Source organism: Dipodomys spectabilis, unplaced genomic scaffold (assembly GCF_019054845.1).
Source record: "Dipodomys spectabilis isolate Male_0828 unplaced genomic scaffold, ASM1905484v1 ptg000094l, whole genome shotgun sequence".
Taxonomy (NCBI): Eukaryota; Metazoa; Chordata; class Mammalia; order Rodentia; family Heteromyidae; genus Dipodomys; species Dipodomys spectabilis.
In genome coordinates, this window is record NW_024870771.1 from 19,770,034 (window position 1) to 19,789,751 (window position 19,718).

The 19,718-nt window shown below is 35.8% G+C and overlaps 1 protein-coding gene and 1 pseudogene across 1 annotated transcript in view; both read right to left on the reverse strand.

The window, feature by feature from the left end:
• The window catches only part of Dpp10 (dipeptidyl peptidase like 10), a 666,755-nt gene that overhangs the window by 258,579 nt on the left and 388,458 nt on the right, over positions 1-19,718 (reverse strand). The gene's annotated exons all lie outside the window — the stretch shown is intronic.
• Positions 9,176-9,757, reverse strand: LOC122112331 (annotated as a pseudogene).

Genomic DNA, 19,718 nt, shown 5'->3' on the forward strand with positions numbered 1-19,718 from the left:
CTTGAAGTATACATGAGGATGCCTATGGGGTATATATTTTATGTCATTTTTTGGAAATGAATCAAGCAGCTATTTATAATCTACATGGAGAGTCCTGGAACCATTCACTCATGAATACCAAAGGATAATTGTGTATATCTCTTTTATATGTATTCATGTGGGTATATGTGCATATATATTTTTCTTCATATTGTAAGTTATATAGGCCATGTATAAAGAACATGCTTTTTCACTGACAATTCTAAATTAAAAGGGTTGCATGAAAATAAAACACAGGAGCCTGGGAAATAATAAGCACATATATCTTATACCTGTATTTTTACACACAGTTTTTATGGAAGAACAGCTTGTGAGTGTTTAGGTTATGGAAAGTTTTTAGTATACTTATTAAAATGTATTTATTTTGTAAATTTGATAAAAAATTTAGATGTCGCTACAGCAACCCAAGTGTGGTGTTACATGTTTTGATCATTTTTTGAGGACAGTATAGAATACTGTAACTAAACATCTTTGGTGTATCCAGGTGCCCGTGGCTCATACCTGTAATTCTAGCTACTCAGGAGGCTGAGATCTGAGGATCACAGTTCAAAGCCAACCTGGGCAGGAAAGTCTGTGAGAGTCTTATCTCCAATAAACCACTAGAAAATGGGAAGTGGTGCTGTGGCTTAAGTGGCAGAGCACTAGCCTTGAGCTGAAGAACCGAGGGACAGCACCTAGGCCCAGAGTTCAACCCCACAACTGAAAAAACAAATAAACAAAAAAATCTTTGGTTTATTCAAACAACAGCTGGGTAAAGTACTTTAAATTGAGTGATAATTGTTCAGTAGGAAAGTGGCTCTTAACAACTTAATCTGAAAAGGTGAACATTATTTATTTTATATGTCCTCTGTAGGCTTGCAAGTTTGTTTTGTAAAACTCATGTAAAAACATGCATGAATGCACTCACATATGAGTTTGAATCTATGTACGCATGCATGTGCACATACGTACAGACACACACACACACACACACACACACACACACACACACACACACACATACACACACACACACGAGTATACCTTTACAGATAGTAAAGATAAGCACATCCAAACTTCTTTATGAGTTACTTTGGGCTTTTGACACAATGAGTTATATATTTTCATTTTTCTATTTTCCTCTTCCAAATGAGCACATCTTTTTCTTCTATTACAGGGAAAACAATAAACAGAGACTATATAAGTTGAAATAAAATGAGGTTAAATGTTTTTAGTCAGGGTACATAAAAGCAGAACACAGTGGTTCAGTGCCAGTGCTTGTCTGCAGTACACCACTGCTTCCAGAACAACTCAGCACATCCAGTGTTTGACCAGCTATACTGGCAACAGTAGTGGAGTGACTGGCTGCTTCTATAGCATTTCCATTGCTTAGGCTTATCCCTGATATCTCTATGGATCTAATTATTTGGATTCCATAGTGAATCTGGTAAAAAGAAGCAGACAGATAGTCCGTGACATGGGAACAAGTTTTTCAAACATTAACCACGTGTGTGAGTGCCTAGGGCAAGTGGTTGCTTTGTAACTTCCCAGGCTGATTCACACTAATTTAACATCAGCCCTTCTAGTCTCAGTAGCACTGATAGAGGCAGTGTCTTAACATACATCACACTCCTACAATAAAGGTATCAGGAAGTATGAGATATGAATATACTTACAGCTAATTTTGTCTCATTATTACATATATACATAGGTTATCTGGCAAAATCATTTAGGACCTTCATTCATGCAGAATTACTACATTTGGTTAGTACGTATACTAAAGGCAGTACTCAGAGGTAAGTTTATAGCTGTGAGCTCCTACATCAACAAATTGGAGAGATCTGAAACTAACAATTTAATGACACATCTAAACCTCCTTGAAAAAGAGCACCAAGATAAACCCCAATCCAGTAGACAGAAAGAAATAATTAAAATTAATCAGAATTAAATGAATTAGAATCCAAAAAAACTATAGAAAGAATCAACAAAACAGAAAGTTGGTTCTTCGAAAAACTTAACAAAATTGACAGACCCTTAGCAAATCTTATCAGAAAAAGAAGAGAACAAACCCAAATTAATAAACTCAGAGATGAGAATGGAAACATCACCACGGAAACAACCAAGATTCAGAACATTATAAGGGAATAATTCTCAAAACTTTATGCTAATAAGTTTGAGAACTTGACAGAAATGGACCTTTTCCTAGCAAATATTGACATGCCAAAACTAAACCAAGATGAGTTAAACTATCTTAACAGGCCCATATCAAGCATTGAAATAGAAACAGCAATAAGAGACTTCCCAGCTAAGAAAAGTCCAGGACCAGATGGTTTTACAGCGGAATTTTACAAGGGCTTCAAAGCACAGCTCACACCAATACTCCTCCAACTCTTCAATGAAATTGAAAGAGAAAGCTCACTACCGAATACATTCTATGAAGCCATCATAACCCTCATCCCAAAACCAGGCAGGGACTCATCAAAGAAAGAGAACTATAGACCCATTTCTTTGATGAACATTAATGCAAAACTTCTCAACAAAATTTTGGCCAATCGACTTCAACAATTCATCCAAAAAATCATACACAACGATCAAACAGGATTCATTTCAGGGATGCAAAGCTGGTTCATTATGCGCAAATCAATTAATATTATTCATCACATCAACAGGAGCAAGAATAAGAACCACATGGTTATCTCAATAGATGCAGAAAAAGCATTCGACAAGATCCAACACCCCTTTATGATGCAGGTTTTGGAAAAATTAGGAATCCATGGAACATTCCTCAATACAATAAAGGCTGTATATGACAAACCTACAGCCAGCATTATACTTAATGGTGAAAAACTAAAGCCATTTCCTCTTAACTCAGGAACAAGACAAGGATGCCCACTCTCTCCACTTCTCTTCAATCTAGTATTAGAATGCCTAGCTACAGCAATAAGACAAGATGCAGACATAAAGGGGATCCAAATAGGGAAAGAAGAAATAAAACTCTCCCTCTTTGCAGACGACATGATCTTGTATTTGATGAATCCCATAGACTCCACTCCCAAATTACTCAAACTGATTCAAAACTTTGGCAAAGTAGCAGGGTATAAAATTAACCCCCAAAAATCAATGGCCTTTCTGTATGCCAACAATGAGAAAAGTGTGGCTGAAATTAGGAAAGCAACTCCATTTGTAATAGCCCCACAAAAAATAAAATACCTAGGAATTAACTTAACCAAAGAAGTGAAGGACCTCTATGATGAAAACTTTAAAATCTTGAAAAAGGATATCAACACAGAACTTAAAAAATGGCAAAACCTCCCATGCTCCTGGATTGGAAAGATTAACATCATGAAAATGGCAATACTTCCCAAGGCTATCTACAAATTCAACGCAATACCTATCAAAATTCCACCCTCATTCTTCAAGGAAATAGAAGAGGCAATCCAAAAATTCATATGGAACAATAAAAGACCCCGAATAGCAAAAACGCTCCTCAACGGAAAGAACACTGCTGGAGGAATATCAATACCAAATTTCAAACTCTACTATAAAGCCATAGTAATCAAAACAGCTTGGTATTGGCATAAGAACAGACCTCAGGACCAATGGAATAGAATTGAAAACCCAGAAATGAACCTACAGACCTATAGCCATCTAATCTTCGATAAGGGAGCTAAAACAATAGAATGGAAGAAAGACAGCCTCTTCAGTAAATGGTGCTGGCAAAATTGGTTAACTACATGTAGAAAACTAAAGCTAGATCCTTATATTTCACCCTGCACCAGAATCAACTCCAAATGGATCAAAGACCTTGAACTCAAAGCAGACACTCTGAAAACATTACAGGATGGAATAGGAGAAACCCTAGGTCTACTTGGCTCAGGCCGAAATTTTCTGAATAGAGACCCGGAAACACAACAAATCAAAGAAAGGTTGGACAAATGGGATTGCATAAAGTTGCAGAGCTTCTGCAGGGCAAGTGACATAGCTAGCAAGATCAATAGAAAGCCCACGGATTGGGAGAAGATCTTTATTAGCCATACAACGGACAAGGGTCTCATATCTAAAATATACTTGGAACTCAAAAAATTAAACCCCCCAAAAACAAATCCTCAAAGAAATAACTGCTCAATAAATAAGTGGGCGAAAGACTTAAAGAGAAACTTCTCTGAAGAAGAAAGAAGGATGGCCAATAGACAAGAAATGTTCAACATCCTTAGCCATAAAAGAAATGCAAATCAAAACAACATTGAGATATCACCTCACTCCAGTTAGAATGGCCAAAATCAAGAACTCTAACCACAACAGATGCTGGAGGGGATGTGGACAGAAAGGAACCTTACTTCATTGTTGGTGGGAATGTAAACTTGTTCAACCACTTTGGAAACCAGTATGGAGGTTCCTCAAAAGACTTCACATAGAACTCCCCTATGACCCAGCAATCCCACTTTTGGGCATTTACCCAAATGTTTACAAACAAGACCACAATAAAACTACCAGCACAACTATGTTTATTGCAGCATTATTTACCATAGCTAAGATATGGAACCAACCCAGATGCCCCTCAGTAGATGAATGGATCAAGAAAATGTGGTATATATACACAATGGAATTCTATGCCTCCATCAGAAAGAATGACATTGCCCCATTTGTTAGGAAATGGAAAAACTTGGAAAAAATTATATTAAGTGAAGTAAGCCAGGCCCAAAGAAACATAGGTCCCATGGTTTCCCTTATTTGCAATATCTAGTATATGTATGAGTCAAGCGGAAAAGGTCAGATAATGTGATGTCAGGAAAATGAACCCTTAGATATGTATTTTAATGTTTTTTTCTTTCATGCATGTGTTTCTAACGCATTTATAAGATTATCTCTTTGTTGCTTTGTATGTCCCTCCCCCACAATATAACCCCTGCTTCCACTATATTTGATGTCAGTATAACTTGTGGAGGAGATGGGGAAAAACCAGTTGTTTAAGGATACAGGTGGACCTGTTGCAACAATGAGAAGTACAAGTTGTCATGTCCAAAACGAGCTTTACAACATATGTGCAGGGAGAGGGGGGGAAGGGAGGGGAAGGAGAAGGATTGGGATGGGGGGAAGGGGGGAGGCTGGGAAGGGAGGTGAAGGGTAAACAAAGGAGGAGGCTGCAATGCTTGGTAAGAAATGTGCGCATTATCCTGCCCATGTAATTGTAACCCCTCTGTACAGTATGTTCACACACAAAAAAAATTAAAAAAAATAAAAAAAAGAGCAGCTCTAAATCTGAACTGCTAACAAAATAAAATGGAACAACATACAACCAAGGGCCCATCAGCTGCACTGTACATGGATGGCAAAGAACTAAACAACCTAAAGACAGTTATGGGAAGGGATTAGAGGAAAAGAGGGAACAGCTTACACTGAACAAAAGGAAAGAAATATAAACATCACCTGATGTGGAAGAAATAACTGAATTGTCAAAGCTCATAGAATTCACAAACTTTATAGACCATGGTAATGACAATTTGCTTCGTGAAAGTTAAAATGTGTTTGACTTTAACTAAGTATCACTATTCTACAATACTGTGAAACATGTAATTTCTGTAATCACCATTTAATCTCCATTTAAAAAAAGAAAAGAAAAGTGAGAGAAGGGATGGGTTAGAGGTGATGGGTGACAATGTTGTCAGATACCTTGTATTCATATACTGTTTTTATAGAATGGGAACTTCTTTGTACAACTACTTAAAGATAATAATAAAAATAAAAATAATAAAATGGTTTTTAAAAAGCAGCTCTAAATCTGTACTGCTAACAAAATAACTTTGTTTTCATGCATCTCCTCCTTTAATTTGCACACTCACTTTAGGAGTTTAGAATAATTAGAGCATACCATTTTAAGTCAAAACCGGTATTTGGCATTTATTTGAAATTATCAGTGCAAGATTCCACAGAAGGAATCATTGATTTTTGGTATGGTCTTTGTTATGGGTTTTTTGTTGTTGTTCTTCTTTTGTTTTTACTTTGTTTTTGGTTTAGAATGACCCTCAATCTCAATCCTCCCAAATACTGGGATGAGGTGTGTACCATTACATCCTGTGAGATTAATTTCTTTAATAGGAAATCTCTATGCTAGATTTTGAAGTTTTCCTAAAACATGTGGACACAGAAAACAACATCTATATTCAATCTGATGTGTAGATTATTTGAAATACCTAAGTACATAATATCTGGAGACCCAATTAAACTATTTATCCCTGGTGAATGTTGTCTATGAGCAGTCAAGCATAACATTTTCACCAATACCATTGAAACTCTGGACCTAGTTTTAAAAAACGTGCATTTCAATGTGTTTTAACGCATTTATAAGATTATCTCTTTGTTGCTTTGTATGTCCCTCCCCCACAGTATAACCCCTGCTTTCACTATATTTGATGTCAGTATAATTTGTGGAGGAGATGGGGAAAAACCAGTTGTTTAAGGATACAGGTGGACCTGTTGCAACAATGAGAAGTACAAGTAGTCATGTTCAAAACGAGCTTTACAATGTCGGTGGGGGGGGGGGGGCAGGGGGGGAAGGAGAAGGATTGGGATGGGGGGGAGGGGAGAGGCTGGGAAGGGATGTGAAGGGTAAACCAAAGGAGGAGGCTACAATGCTTGGTAAGAAATGTACGCATTATCCTGCCCATGTAATTGTAAACCCTCTGTACAGTATGTTCACAAATAAAATAAAATTAAATTAAAAAAAAATGTGCATTTCAGATTTTCCTCCCCTGTCCTATTCTATCTAAGCTCATAGAGTTATATTGGAAATGAACTTTACAACTTTGGTCAGGGGTGGGGTGCGGTGGGTTGGGGAGGAGTGTGGAAAGTCGGGGAGCGAAGGGATAGTGAGATAACAAGGGAATGGGTAACAATGATCGACAAATAATGTACTCATGTACATTATGTAGCTGTAACCCCTCTGTACAGCATCTTTACAATAAAATAAAATTTAAAAAATTATTATAATATAATAAATATAATTAATATAAAGATCATTTTTACTAACTTAGGAGTTATTTTGCATATCTGCTGTTAGTTCTGCAGATGTAGTCCCTCAATTGCAGGCACTGCTGAGTTTCTATTAAATAATTTATGAGGAATGTCACTTGCATGAAGTCAGAAAGTTTGCAAAAGTTTGCAATTGTCATGCTTTCTGTGTAGGAATAAAGGCTTCTCTGAAGGTGACAGTCCAGCAGGAGATATATGTTTCATAGGCTGTTGTTTTTAGATGACCTACTTTATTGTCTATATCACACAAACTATTTTAAGCTGACATCAGTTGTAATGAGACTGCCTTATGGCTGGTGATGAAATCCTTTTTATCCTCATTCTTAATTTTTAAGTAATTAATTATTAAATAATTAGTACTTGTGCATGGTAGGTATCATTTTTAAATTATTTTCATGTACACATTTATTATTTTTCTTTATTTATAAAAGGAGGTGACATACAACAAAGCATTTTATCAATGTCAATACAATGCATCCATTTGGAACAATGTCATCTCTTTCAACATTTTCACCCATTCCTCCCATACCTACTCCTTCCTTCACCCTTCTTAATTTCATAGGAAGGACATACATTGAATGCATGTCTTCATTTCTCCTTCTTCTCCTCTACATTTAACTATCCCTTGCCTCTTGACCCCACCATACCCTTTCAAGTATCTACTTTCTGGTGTTTATTTTGTTGAGCTTTGACTTCGCCTTTCTAAATTATAGTATTGCATTTCTCCCTTGAATCTACCAGTGAATACATCGCATACTTCTAATGCCAAACCTGAGCATCATCTTTCCTTTCCAGTGAAAGGAAATTTTCAGCATTGACCCAAGGAAACATATTTGCCTAGTTTCCCTCATTTGCAGTACCTAGAATGTGCCTACAAATCTACAAGTAAACACACTGGGTGGTAAGCAAGCAGTTATGAATGAATTAACTGAAGTATAATAGATTCTATAGAGACCACAAATAAAGAGTAAACCAAAGCCCAAAACATTAGTACCAGGAAATGGGTACTCGAAAGAGGGGAGAGTGGAGCCAAGGGGAGAAGGGCAGAAAAATGAAAGGAGGAAGGGGAGAATGCAGGCAAAAATTCATTGTAGATACCACAGAATTAAGAAATATAAGGAACCTGGTGGGTCAGATTTGGGGAGAGTAAAGATGTTGAAGTGATAAAGAGATGAAGATGCATTGCACACGTGAACTGTTTTGTTAAAAGGAAAAATGAATAGGTATCCTAAACTTAAGATAGTAAGGGAAAAGTGGGTTGGGAGAGAGAGTGTGAAAATACTGAGAGTAGTGATATTGATCAAGAAGCACTGTATTCATAAACAGTTTTGGTGAATGGCAATTCCTTTACACAACTGTTTAAAGATAATAAAAAATATTCAGAAAAATAATCCAAAGGGGGAAAATAAATGAAAAAAATCACAATAGAAAAATTAAATTCCAAGAACCATCCTATAGGATCTACTGATTGTCTTGTCCTGGCAGGGCTCAAATCAACATTAAGAGAGAATTTTATCTTAAAAGTTAATCTTAAACTGCAAGGATTCCCTTAAATATCACCATTAAACATACAAAAGGAGAAGCCATGTTGTCAAAAATGACGACTGAATGCTCCCAAATGCCTCAAAATCATCTTTGCAGATCTACTATAACCTCATTTTTTAAAGTTTTTTTTTCTTTTTTCTTTACATGAGAAAGCAGACAGATACATGTTGGTAATGGTAACTGTGTCCACACTCACAAAGATGCACAGTAATCTCTGAGACTAATATACAAAGAAAGGAAGAGAACAGCTGGAATATGTACTGGGGCTTGCTCTTCCAGCAGAATATAGTTAGCTGGAGGGTTTTCTTTTATCCCCACAGGGCACAGTGGTGGTAGTGTTGATTCAATACAGTTTTTGTGGAGATAGAAAGGGATAAAAATGAATTTAGAACAGAAAGGTGTGGAGATTTTTCTCTGGTTGTATTTTGAGCAAGGTATTTCACCCAAAATAAATTGAGAACCATGGTGTTGAGAAAAGGGACCTCAAGAACTGGATGACTGAGCACCAAGGAAAAAATTGCACCTTGTTCCAAGGGACTGACTATTTTCTTGTTTTATTTATGAAATCCATCAGTGTTTTCTATTAGTCATCCTTCTCACCTTTTCCTTTACCCTTCTCCCCTTCTCATCTTTATCCTCTTCCACTTCATGCTCATCCCATTCCAGTCCTTTCCTTTATCATCTTCATCATCATCTACTTCCCCTTCTCCTTCCTCACTATCCATATCAAGAACCAGTTAGTATTTCAATAGATTTGGCTAAATAACATCTTCGATGATTTCTCCCAACTCATCCGCACCAGCATCAGAGTGGTTCATAAACCAGCTCTCTGCTTCTTCATGCTGCCTCTTCCTGCTAGCTTTATTCTGTGTTTGGAACATTTCATCAAATCCTTTCCAGTTTTCCATTTGATTTCAGTGGATTTTGAAGATGGATCACCACTCTCATTCAGGTAAAATTCTCTGGAGAGAACTTTATTTTCAAAGTCAGGATTTTCATCAGACCAATATTCTATTCTGTAACCTGTTGTCATATCTTCAAATTCTGTCATTTCAACTCTGGTCAGGTAATGTAGCACTTCTTCATCTTTCTCTCCAAAAGGTACAGACACTTGAGGATGGTTGACAAATCTTATGGATAAATTTGGGATTTTGGTGATCAGAGTTTAATTTTTTTTTCTACTTTCAAAAATCTCCTCACTGTGGGCTGGGAAGGTGGCTCAGTGGTAGAGTGCTTGCTTTGCACGCACGAGGCCCTGGGTTTGATTCCTCATCACCACATAAGCAGAAAAAGCCGGAAGTGGTGCTGTGTCTCAAGGGGTAGAGCACTAGCCTTGAACTGAAGAGCTGAGGGGCAGAAACCAGGTCCAGAGTTCAAGCCCCACAACTGACCAAAAAAAAAAAAATCTCACTGACTTGATCATTATGTCTATTTCATTTTGTACTTCATTGATATATTCAACTGCTTCTTGCTGTTATTTTTCTCCATTTGGCATACTGGGATGTATCTGCCAGCTTTAGGGCAGGACTCTGTTTAGTTTTCTCAGGTTGAAGCTGTATGGGGGATTGGAGATTCAAGAAAATGCCAGAAGCAAACCTCAAAAGGTCAGATCAAGAGGAAGGGGAAGCAATGATCTCATTTTATTTTAAACTAGTTTTTGTTTAAATGTGTCATAAAATACATTCATAACAGCAAAGTCACCATCATGTAGCAGCAGATCTCCTTAGGCTCTCTCTAATTTCTTACATGCATGACTCCACAGAGCCCCGAGCCTGAACAGATGTTTATGTTCTTGAATATGGCTGTGAATACTTCTTTCCACTGGATCATGCCAGTTATAAGGACTTAGTTAAATAAAATTCAGCAGATAAAAGTATTCATGTCCTAACAAATGGGGTGATGCCATTCTTTCTGATGGAGGAATAGAACTCCATTTTGTGTTTATACCATATTTTTTAATCCATTCATCTACTGCTTCCATATCTTAGCTATGGTAAATAATTCGGCAATAAACATATTTGTGCTGGTAGCTTTAGTATGGTCTTGTTTGTGGTCATTTGGTTAAATGTCCAAAAGTGGGATTGCTGGATCATAGGGGAGCTCTATGTGGTGTCTTTTGCGGAACCTCCATACTGCTTTCCAAAGTGGTTGAACAAGTTTACACTCCCACCAATAATGGAGTAGGGTTCCCTTCTGGCCACATCCCCTCCAACATCTGTTGTTATTAGAGTTCTTGATTATAGCCATCTAACTGGGGTAAGGTGGAATCTCACTGCTATTCTGATTTGCATTTCTTTTATGGCTAGAGATGTTGAGCATTTCTAAAGCTACCAGCACAACTATGTTTATTGCAGTATTATTTACCATAGTTAAGATATGGAACCAATCCAGATGCTCCTCAGTAGATGAATGGATCAAGAAAATGTGGTATATATACACAATGGAATTCTATGCCTCCATCAGAAAGAATGACATTGCCACATTTGTTAGGAAATGGAAAGACTTGGAGAAAATTATATTAAGTGAAGTAAGCCAGGCCCAAAGAAACATAGATCCCATGGTTTCCCTTATTTGCAATAACTAGAATATGTCTGGGACAAGCAGAAAAGCTCAGATAAGATGATGTTAAGCGAAATGAACCCCAAGATAGGGACACAAGTGTTTTTTTTTCCTTCTTGCTATTGTTTCTAACGTATTTATAAGGTACCACGTGATTTTTTTGTTGCTTTGTATGTCCCTCCCCCATGGTATAACCCGTTTTCATTCTATTTGATGTCAGAAAATTTGGGGAGGGGAAGGGCAAAAACTAAATGTTTAAATAGGGATACAGCTTGACCCATTGCAACAATGAGATGTACAAGACACTATGTTGAAAATGAACTTTACAATTTAGCCAGAGGTGGTGGGGGTGGGTGGTGGAGGGGTGGGGAGGGTTGGCAGGTGGGAATCATGGGGGAGTAAGGGGTGTAGTTGAGGAGGTCAGAGGGTCGGTATGGTAGGGGAAAAATAGAGGAGGAGGCAACAATTCTGGATAAGAAATGTAGTCATTACCTTGCTCATGCAACTGTAACCCCTCTGTACACAATAAAAATCTTATTTTTTAAAAAAGTATTCATGTCCAATGATTATTTCTTGTTTCACCACATAACTTTTACACAAAATGCACCAACAAGAAAATCTTATGACCACCGATACAATCTAAGTATGTTTTTGAATAAACTAACATAAACCTTTCATTAATGAATTCTTTCAACTCATCTCATTCCACCAAGTATAATTAAGATTTGATATATCATATTAACTATAAATTAATTTTCAAAACCAATTACACTATGGTAATATAATTATTTAATATATAAACAGCAACAAACTATGGCACTTAATTAAAATCAGATATCTGCTTTACTTAATATATTAACCATTAAACTTCTGACTTTTCAGAGCTTTGGATACCATATAAATACATATGTCTACAGATTTACAAAATCAATAAAATACAATCATCTCAGGCAGAATAGAGGTTAATGGTGTTGAATCCAGGCTCTGATAGCAGGCTTCTGGGTCTGCAACTTGGTTTTCTTAATTACTAGATATATCAAGCCAGTTATTTAACTCTATATAAGTTATGGTTTTAAAATTTATTAACTCAATCTAATTACCATTTCAAATCAGTATTCTTACATATACTAAAATGAAAAACAAAGACTGTTGTGAGTTGGCTTGCTTTTCACAATGGTACGATTAAGTAATTTCAAACTTACTTATGTATATTTTAATGATGAAGAACAAACTAAAAGGCTTGTGGATAATCGGATCTTAGTTTCTTCCCCTTCAAATAAGAACATCAATACATATGACAGGAAAGTCTAGATTGAACCATAAAATGCTTGTAATGATGATGACTCACTGAAAGTCCTAACCCCTGGGTCCTAGAGAAAGAATCTGACCCTGTTCAGCAATTTGATCACACAGCTAAATGTGCATATTCATATCTCTAGAGCTCTGTTTTTTCTTTATTACTAGTTGTAACAATGCTAGGGTCAAGGCAGGGAAAAATCTGAGAATTTGTCTTAGATCAAAACTGTAAATACATTTTTTTCATTTTTATATGTATTACTCTGCTTCACAATGTGAATGAGCTTTTGGATCCAGACACAGGTCTATGACCAGGATTCTAAAAATATAAGCATAGAATATGATTCTAAATTTCCAGATTTTCTTTCTCCAATCCAATTAATTAACTCTCAATTTATTTTTATAAATAAAAGACAAATTTACAGAAGTGAAGCTGTGGCTGAAAGTGATAGAGTACTAGCCTAGAGAAAAGGAACAGAACCCAGGCCTTTACTTCAAGCCCCAAAGCCAACAAAAAGTAAATAAATAACCAATGACAAATATAAAATTTAGTTTAAAATTAGAATACAAAGATGCTCACAAATAGGGCAGAGATGAGTAGTTAAGGTCAATCAAAAATACATAATTGAAATAATGAATCAATATACTTAGAAATAATTTTTAAAAGTTATATAAAATTTCAATGCTCATTTGAAGATATGGTAGCAACAAACATAATGTAATACAAATGTATGATTGCATCAAAAGAGATCTAAAATAGTGTAATTATTAAGAAAGCCAAAATTAAAATTCAGCCAAATTAAACTGCAGGAAGGTGGTTTTTGGAAAGGGTAAGTGGGGTCAAGAGGAAAGGGGTAGACAAATGAAAGGAGAAAGGGGAGGAAATGCAGTCAAGAATGAAATGTATAATCTTACAAAATTAAAAAGAATGAAAGAAGGGGTAGGTAGAGGAAGGATGAGTGAGAATGTTGAAAGGGGTGACATTGATAAAGATATATTGTATTCATAAACTGCTTTGTGAAATGTAAAACTATGTAAAAATAATTTTAAAATGTGAAAAAAATCATTCCTAGATATTTTGTTAAAAGTTTCTAACATATTTATAAGATGATTTCTTTGTTGCTTTGTATGTCCCTTCCCCATGCTATAACCCCTGTTTTCACTGTATTTGATGTTGGTATAATTTGTGAAGGGAAAGGGAAATAAGAAATTGTTTAAATAAGGATACAGGTGGACCCATTACAATAATGAGATGTACAAGTTGTTATGTCGAAAACGAACTTTACAACTTTGGCCGGGGGGGCGGGGGGGGGGGGGGAGTGGGAAGATGGGAAGGGATGGGAAGGGGAAACAAAGGAGGAGGCAACAATGCTTGATAAGAAATGTACTCATTATCTTGCCCATGTAATTGTAATCCTTCTATATGATATTTTCACACACAAAAAAAGAATAGAGGTGTTTCACTTTATACCATTATAATAGAATTTCCTGGCTAAATTAGAAAGGTGTACTGCTTGAAGTACAATATATGCCTATATAGAGCTATCTCTGAGAAATTCTTCATTCTGTTAGTATGTACTAACTCAAGCCTAAAATAAAAAATATAAAGGATATGACTATTCACACATCAAAGAAGAATTCTAAAGCACACAGCAGAACTGTTTCTTTCTTTGCTTTGGTATTGCTTCACAAGTGACAAACTGGTCAGAGAACATAAACAAATCTCATTATATAGATACATACATATATATGTATATATACATATATACATATGTATACATATATATTCGTATATATATAAATATACATACAAACTTTTTCAAATTATGTCAGTAAGTCCTCAAATTATTTTATTTATATATTCTTCTATAAGGAAAATTAATATCCATTGCAAAACAAAATTAATCCAGTTCATCATTCTACTTTATCTAAAGCAATTTTTATAAGTTTGGAAGGAAATTCTTTATTTTCTACAGATAAAACACATCCATAATTTCCTCATTTAAATATCTATGCATGTCAAGACCCTTGTCCTAAAGTACAGCGTTTTAAAAATAAAATGATTAATTTTGTATGTGTCCACAATACGTTTATCATAAGATTATCTGAGTTGTGCTGGTAGCTTTATTATAATCTGGGTTGTGGTCTTTTGGATAAATGTCCTGGAGTGGAATTGGTGGAACATAAAGTAGATCTAAATTTAGGATTTTTAGGAACTTCCATGTTGCTTTCAAGAGTGGCTGAACAAATTTACATTCCTGCCTACAGTGGAAGAGGATTCCCTATGTGCCATAATCAAGCCCCTGGAAGAAGCCCAGATGCCCCTCAATGTACAAATGGGTCAAGAAAATGTGGTACATATAAACATAATAGAAATTTACTGATCCATTAGAAAGAATGATATTGTGCTATTTGTGAAGAAACAGAAAGACTTAGAAAACATGATGTTAAATGAAGTAAGTCAGGCCCAGACAGACAAAGGCTTCATGTTTTCTCTCATATGTAGAAGCTATATTTAGCTAACAAATGAATAGGTAAATACTTAGGTAATACTTAATTGTGTACATATGTATTAACTGAAATACAGTAGATTAAAAGGCTAATTCAAATTGTGTAATTCATAGAAAGACAATGTAAAAGTTCAACCAAATGAACACCAGAAAACAAGTACTAGAGGGTGGGGGATGGGGTCATGAGGAGAGGGCCAGATGAATAGAAAGGAGAAGGGAAGGAGAATGCAATCATGAATTCAATATATATCCTAAAATACTACTAAGTAGAAGAAGAAGGAAAGTGAAGGAAAGGGCAGATTTGTTGTATCCTGATTTTCCAGAGACATGCCAACACTCAGTCAATTAGGCTAGGAGTCTTTATTAGCAGAGCAGTGATTGCATCCACCTCACAGAGCTTTGGAGTACAGCCCAAAGCTGCTAACCTACTGGGCATTTAAGGGCGCAAACCACAGGCAGGTGGTGTTTTTGTAATAAGACAGAGCAAGCAAGCTAGGGGTAAAGAAGCAAGAATTCCACAATTTGCAGGAAGTTGGCAGTTATTGGTTTCCCTCTCGTCCATTTCTTGGAATCTGCAGAGGTCATTCTGGTTATTCAGGTCACTGTGCCTTCTGTGTCTCCCCTGCCCTGGAGAGACCCCCATAGCACATACTGATCATATAATACTATTTACTGAATTCCAGTAACCCGGTGTTTAATTCAGCAATTTACTTCAAGCCTAATTGTCCCTTTAATGACTAACCTGGAGTTTCTCTCTACCAAGAGGTTCTGCCTTTAACGTTTTGCCCTATTTTTCCCCCTATTCTTAATCACCAATAATTTTGTTCTCTTTCTGATTTCCCATTTTACATTCTTTTTGTGGTAGTCATCACAGGCTGAGAGGGATGGTTGAGAATGTTGAAAGGTGTGATATCAATCAAGATGCACTGCATTTGTATACCACTTTGTAAAATGGCAACTATTCTGTACAACTTCTTCAAGATGATGAAAACATTTTTTAAACGCTTGTTTTATTTCCTTTAAAATAATGTAAATATGACCATATAAGATGATGCTAAGCGAAATGAACCACAAGATAGGGACACAAGTGGTTTTATCTTTCTTCCTATTGGTTTTAATGCATTTATAATGTAATGATTTTTTTTTGTTTCTTTTGTATGTTCTTCCCCATTTTATAACCCCTGTTTTCACTGTATTTGATTCTGGTGCCTGCATCTTTTACATATATATTTCTAGTTTGGGGAGGGGAAAGCAAATAACAAAATGCTGAAATAAGGATACAGGTTGACCCACTGTAACAATGAGATGTACAAGACACTATGTTGAAAAGGAACTTTACAACCTGGGGTGGAGGGGGGAGGAAGGGAGGAGTTGGGGAGGTGGGGAAGGAAGAAATGGTAGGGGAAAAACAAAGGAGGAGGTGACAATGCTCAATAAGAAATGTATTTATTATCTTACTTATGTAACTGTAGCCCCTCTGTACAGTATTTTACAATAAAAATATATAAAAGCAAAAATAATGTATGGGTATGCTCACAGTTTGAGATGAAATAATTTGACACTGGTTTTTTCTTTCAGTCATTGAGATTTCAATATTCTCAGCAAGTAGGTAATAGGATAGTTCTTGGTTTCTGGGTGATCAACATATACCCTGCAACTTCTACATCCTTTAATTTTTAATGGCCTGCATACATTGACAACCTGTTTTTCCTTCTGTTCATTTTCACAGTGAAATGAGGGTGTGGAGAGATATCCAAATGGACCAAGGGGCCCATGTTATGAGTCATCACCAACTCTGACTCAAAGAGCATCTGGCGATTCCTTCAAATATCTGTCCAAATGAAAGAATTAACTATCATTGTAATGACAGTAATATAACTTATTGATCATTAAACCAAAAGTCAATAATAATTTGTTTCTTATTTGTTCCTTCTTAAATGTTGAGTGTATGACTTTGACTCTTTTCCAGGTCTCAGCAGGTCATAGCTCCTGAAGGTTTGTTTTGAGTTTTTGATGACATTCTCCTAAACCTGTAGAAGTAGTGGTTGGGGGGAGAGGGTAGATTACTTTCAGCCCATCTTTTCAGTAACTCAGCATCAACAAGACAATCTTCAAAGAGTATAAATATGCTTTCCTTGCTCAAAAAGGGTTAGCCCTTATCATCTTGAAAGCAATGAACTGCTGTGGGCTCTTTTGTAGTGATACATTCTTTGAACAGTGACCTCAAACCTAAGGGAGAGAATTTTAAACAGGCTTGCTCTATCAGTTCACACAGAAGCAAGGATTTTCTTTTTCCCTTTGGATTCATGTATATGTGGCCATAGATAGATGAAAAGATTGTGAAGCATGAGACAATGTGCTCTTTGTACAACACCGTGTCTAACTGAGCCTCTAATGCAAACTGAGGTCAGAATATTAGCAATGATTTGATAGAAGGTTTTTTACAGGAATTTAAAAATGTTTTGACAAACCATAGTATCTGTTAAGTAGCCTGTCCATCATCCTCATTTGACCTTGTTAAATGGAAAAAATAAACTTGAAGATGCTGTCTGGAAAATCACAGCTACAAAGTTAACAGAGGTCCTTTTCCAGGTTATACATCATTTGGAATATATGTGTGATTACGTTTTATTCAGTTATAAAACAAAAATGCAAATCAGAACTTAATAATTTTGATTATTAATGGAAACTAAAGTCTAATGTACCATTGTGTCAGTTAAACATTATCTATATTCCCCTACTTTAGTTTATGCACCAGGAAAGCAGTGTCACATTCAAATTTGTACAATAGAAATGAAACTGCAAAACAAATAAAATGACCTCAGTTTGGTTATTCAATGATCCCAAATGAAGAAAGTCATTATCATAAAATTATAACTGTCACTAATTATTATTTTTAGGATATCAAAAAATTATAGGACATTACAGTGAAGAGTTGTTCCAGAAATGTTTTACTCACAATAAATTAATCCCTTTTAGAATATTTGGTAATGTTTTTGTAAAGCAATTTGCATTTATACTGAACCTGCTTTTCATATGGTTTTTGTGTTTCCCCGGAGTTTCATCCCATCAAGTATACTTTTGTTACATTGAACAAAAGGAAAATGACAGAGTTCAATCAGAATTAGTATTGCAATAAATGTTGTTCTTAAGTCAATGTGGACAATATTTAAGGGCAAAAATACTACTTGAAATTCTACACAGGATGATATACTGTAATTGTTTTATCTTCCTTTTCTCAAGAGATTTATCTTATCTGGAAAGGGACCCCAGTTGACCTGGAAAGCCAGATAAACTTAGCTAGCTCAGCAAGGAACATTCATCTGCATAAGTGAGTACCCATTATTCATAAAGGCAACTATCTTCATGATTCATTGTGATTAAAGTAGATAATGGTAGTGTGACAGAGGAATGATGCCAACTAAGAAGGAAAAAGAAGTCTTTTCCCCAAATGGCTCAGTGTCTACTGCCTTTCTGAACTTCCATAAAACTTGCTATTTTATTAATTCCTTGGTCATATATTTCATGCTATATAGAGTTCTCTGAACTAAGAATACTCTTACTTTCCCAGAGGAGTTTTTTATAATTTGAAAATATATGTTTTCTTTTAAACAGATATAATATATATAGATGAATAATATATAGCTATAGTATAATGACTAGTTTTATAAAACTTAGGTCAGCATTTTTCATACTGTGGTGAATAGACCACCACTTCAGAATAGTTTTGGTTGCTTTTAAAATAAACACTACTCTGGTACTTATTGTTCATGTTTGAAAGCCTAGCTACTCAGCAGGATGAGATCTAAAGATTCCAGTTCAAAAAAATCCTTGTGAGGACTGTCTATGAGACTCTTTTCCCAATAAGAAAATGGCTGAAACTATTAGCATGGCTCAAGTGGTATAGGCCCAGAACTGAGCAAAAAGTCAAGCACAAGTGCAAGGTCCTGAATTAAGAGTGTATTTGTCCTGATGACCTATCCATTAAATCACAATTACCAATCATGGGCATCAATCAAGATGTACTTAGTAAATTTAATTGTTGAATGGTAACTCCTTAATATAACTACTGAAAGATCATAAACATACAATTAAAAATATTTTTACTAAACCAGCAACCTTCCTTCTCTGTAACCCATAATTTGAAAGCCTCTGAAAATGAGTTACTATTAGTATCTATTTCTACCCTCATTCAATGATGTTATGTCTAAAGGAGCAATTGCAAGGCAGAAAGACATTTTCTCTCTAGTTCCCAAGTTTTGTGTGGAGTTTCTAGTTTGCCCATGACGTACCACTTACATCTCAATCATGTAACCCTATTGTGGGAACCAAGGGGACTAACTAGCCCCTCTGCTCTCCTGAACTTGATGTGAGTTTCATGCCCAAGCCTTGTTTCTCTGGGCTGCTTTCAGACAGTGTGAAACAAGCCTATTCCTGCAGGAGGTGGAACTCTCGTGGGTTACTTTGACATAAGGTCATCTGATTGCCCATATGTCTGGAGATTTCTTACACCAAAGTCTGAGACACTTCTTACTCAGCCCTTATTTCCTGCCTTGTTTCTTCTACAAGCATTAAAATTACATTGAGGATCTAGAGTTCTTCGTTCACTGTATTGCTCTTTCTACCATATCGTTCTCAAGCTTTTCCCTAATATAACTCTTGTACATTTAAGACCACCTTGGGTCTGCTTCTGAGAGAAAAAAAACCTATAATATACACTTTGTACACATACAAAAATAAGCTATAATGTTTGTTCATATA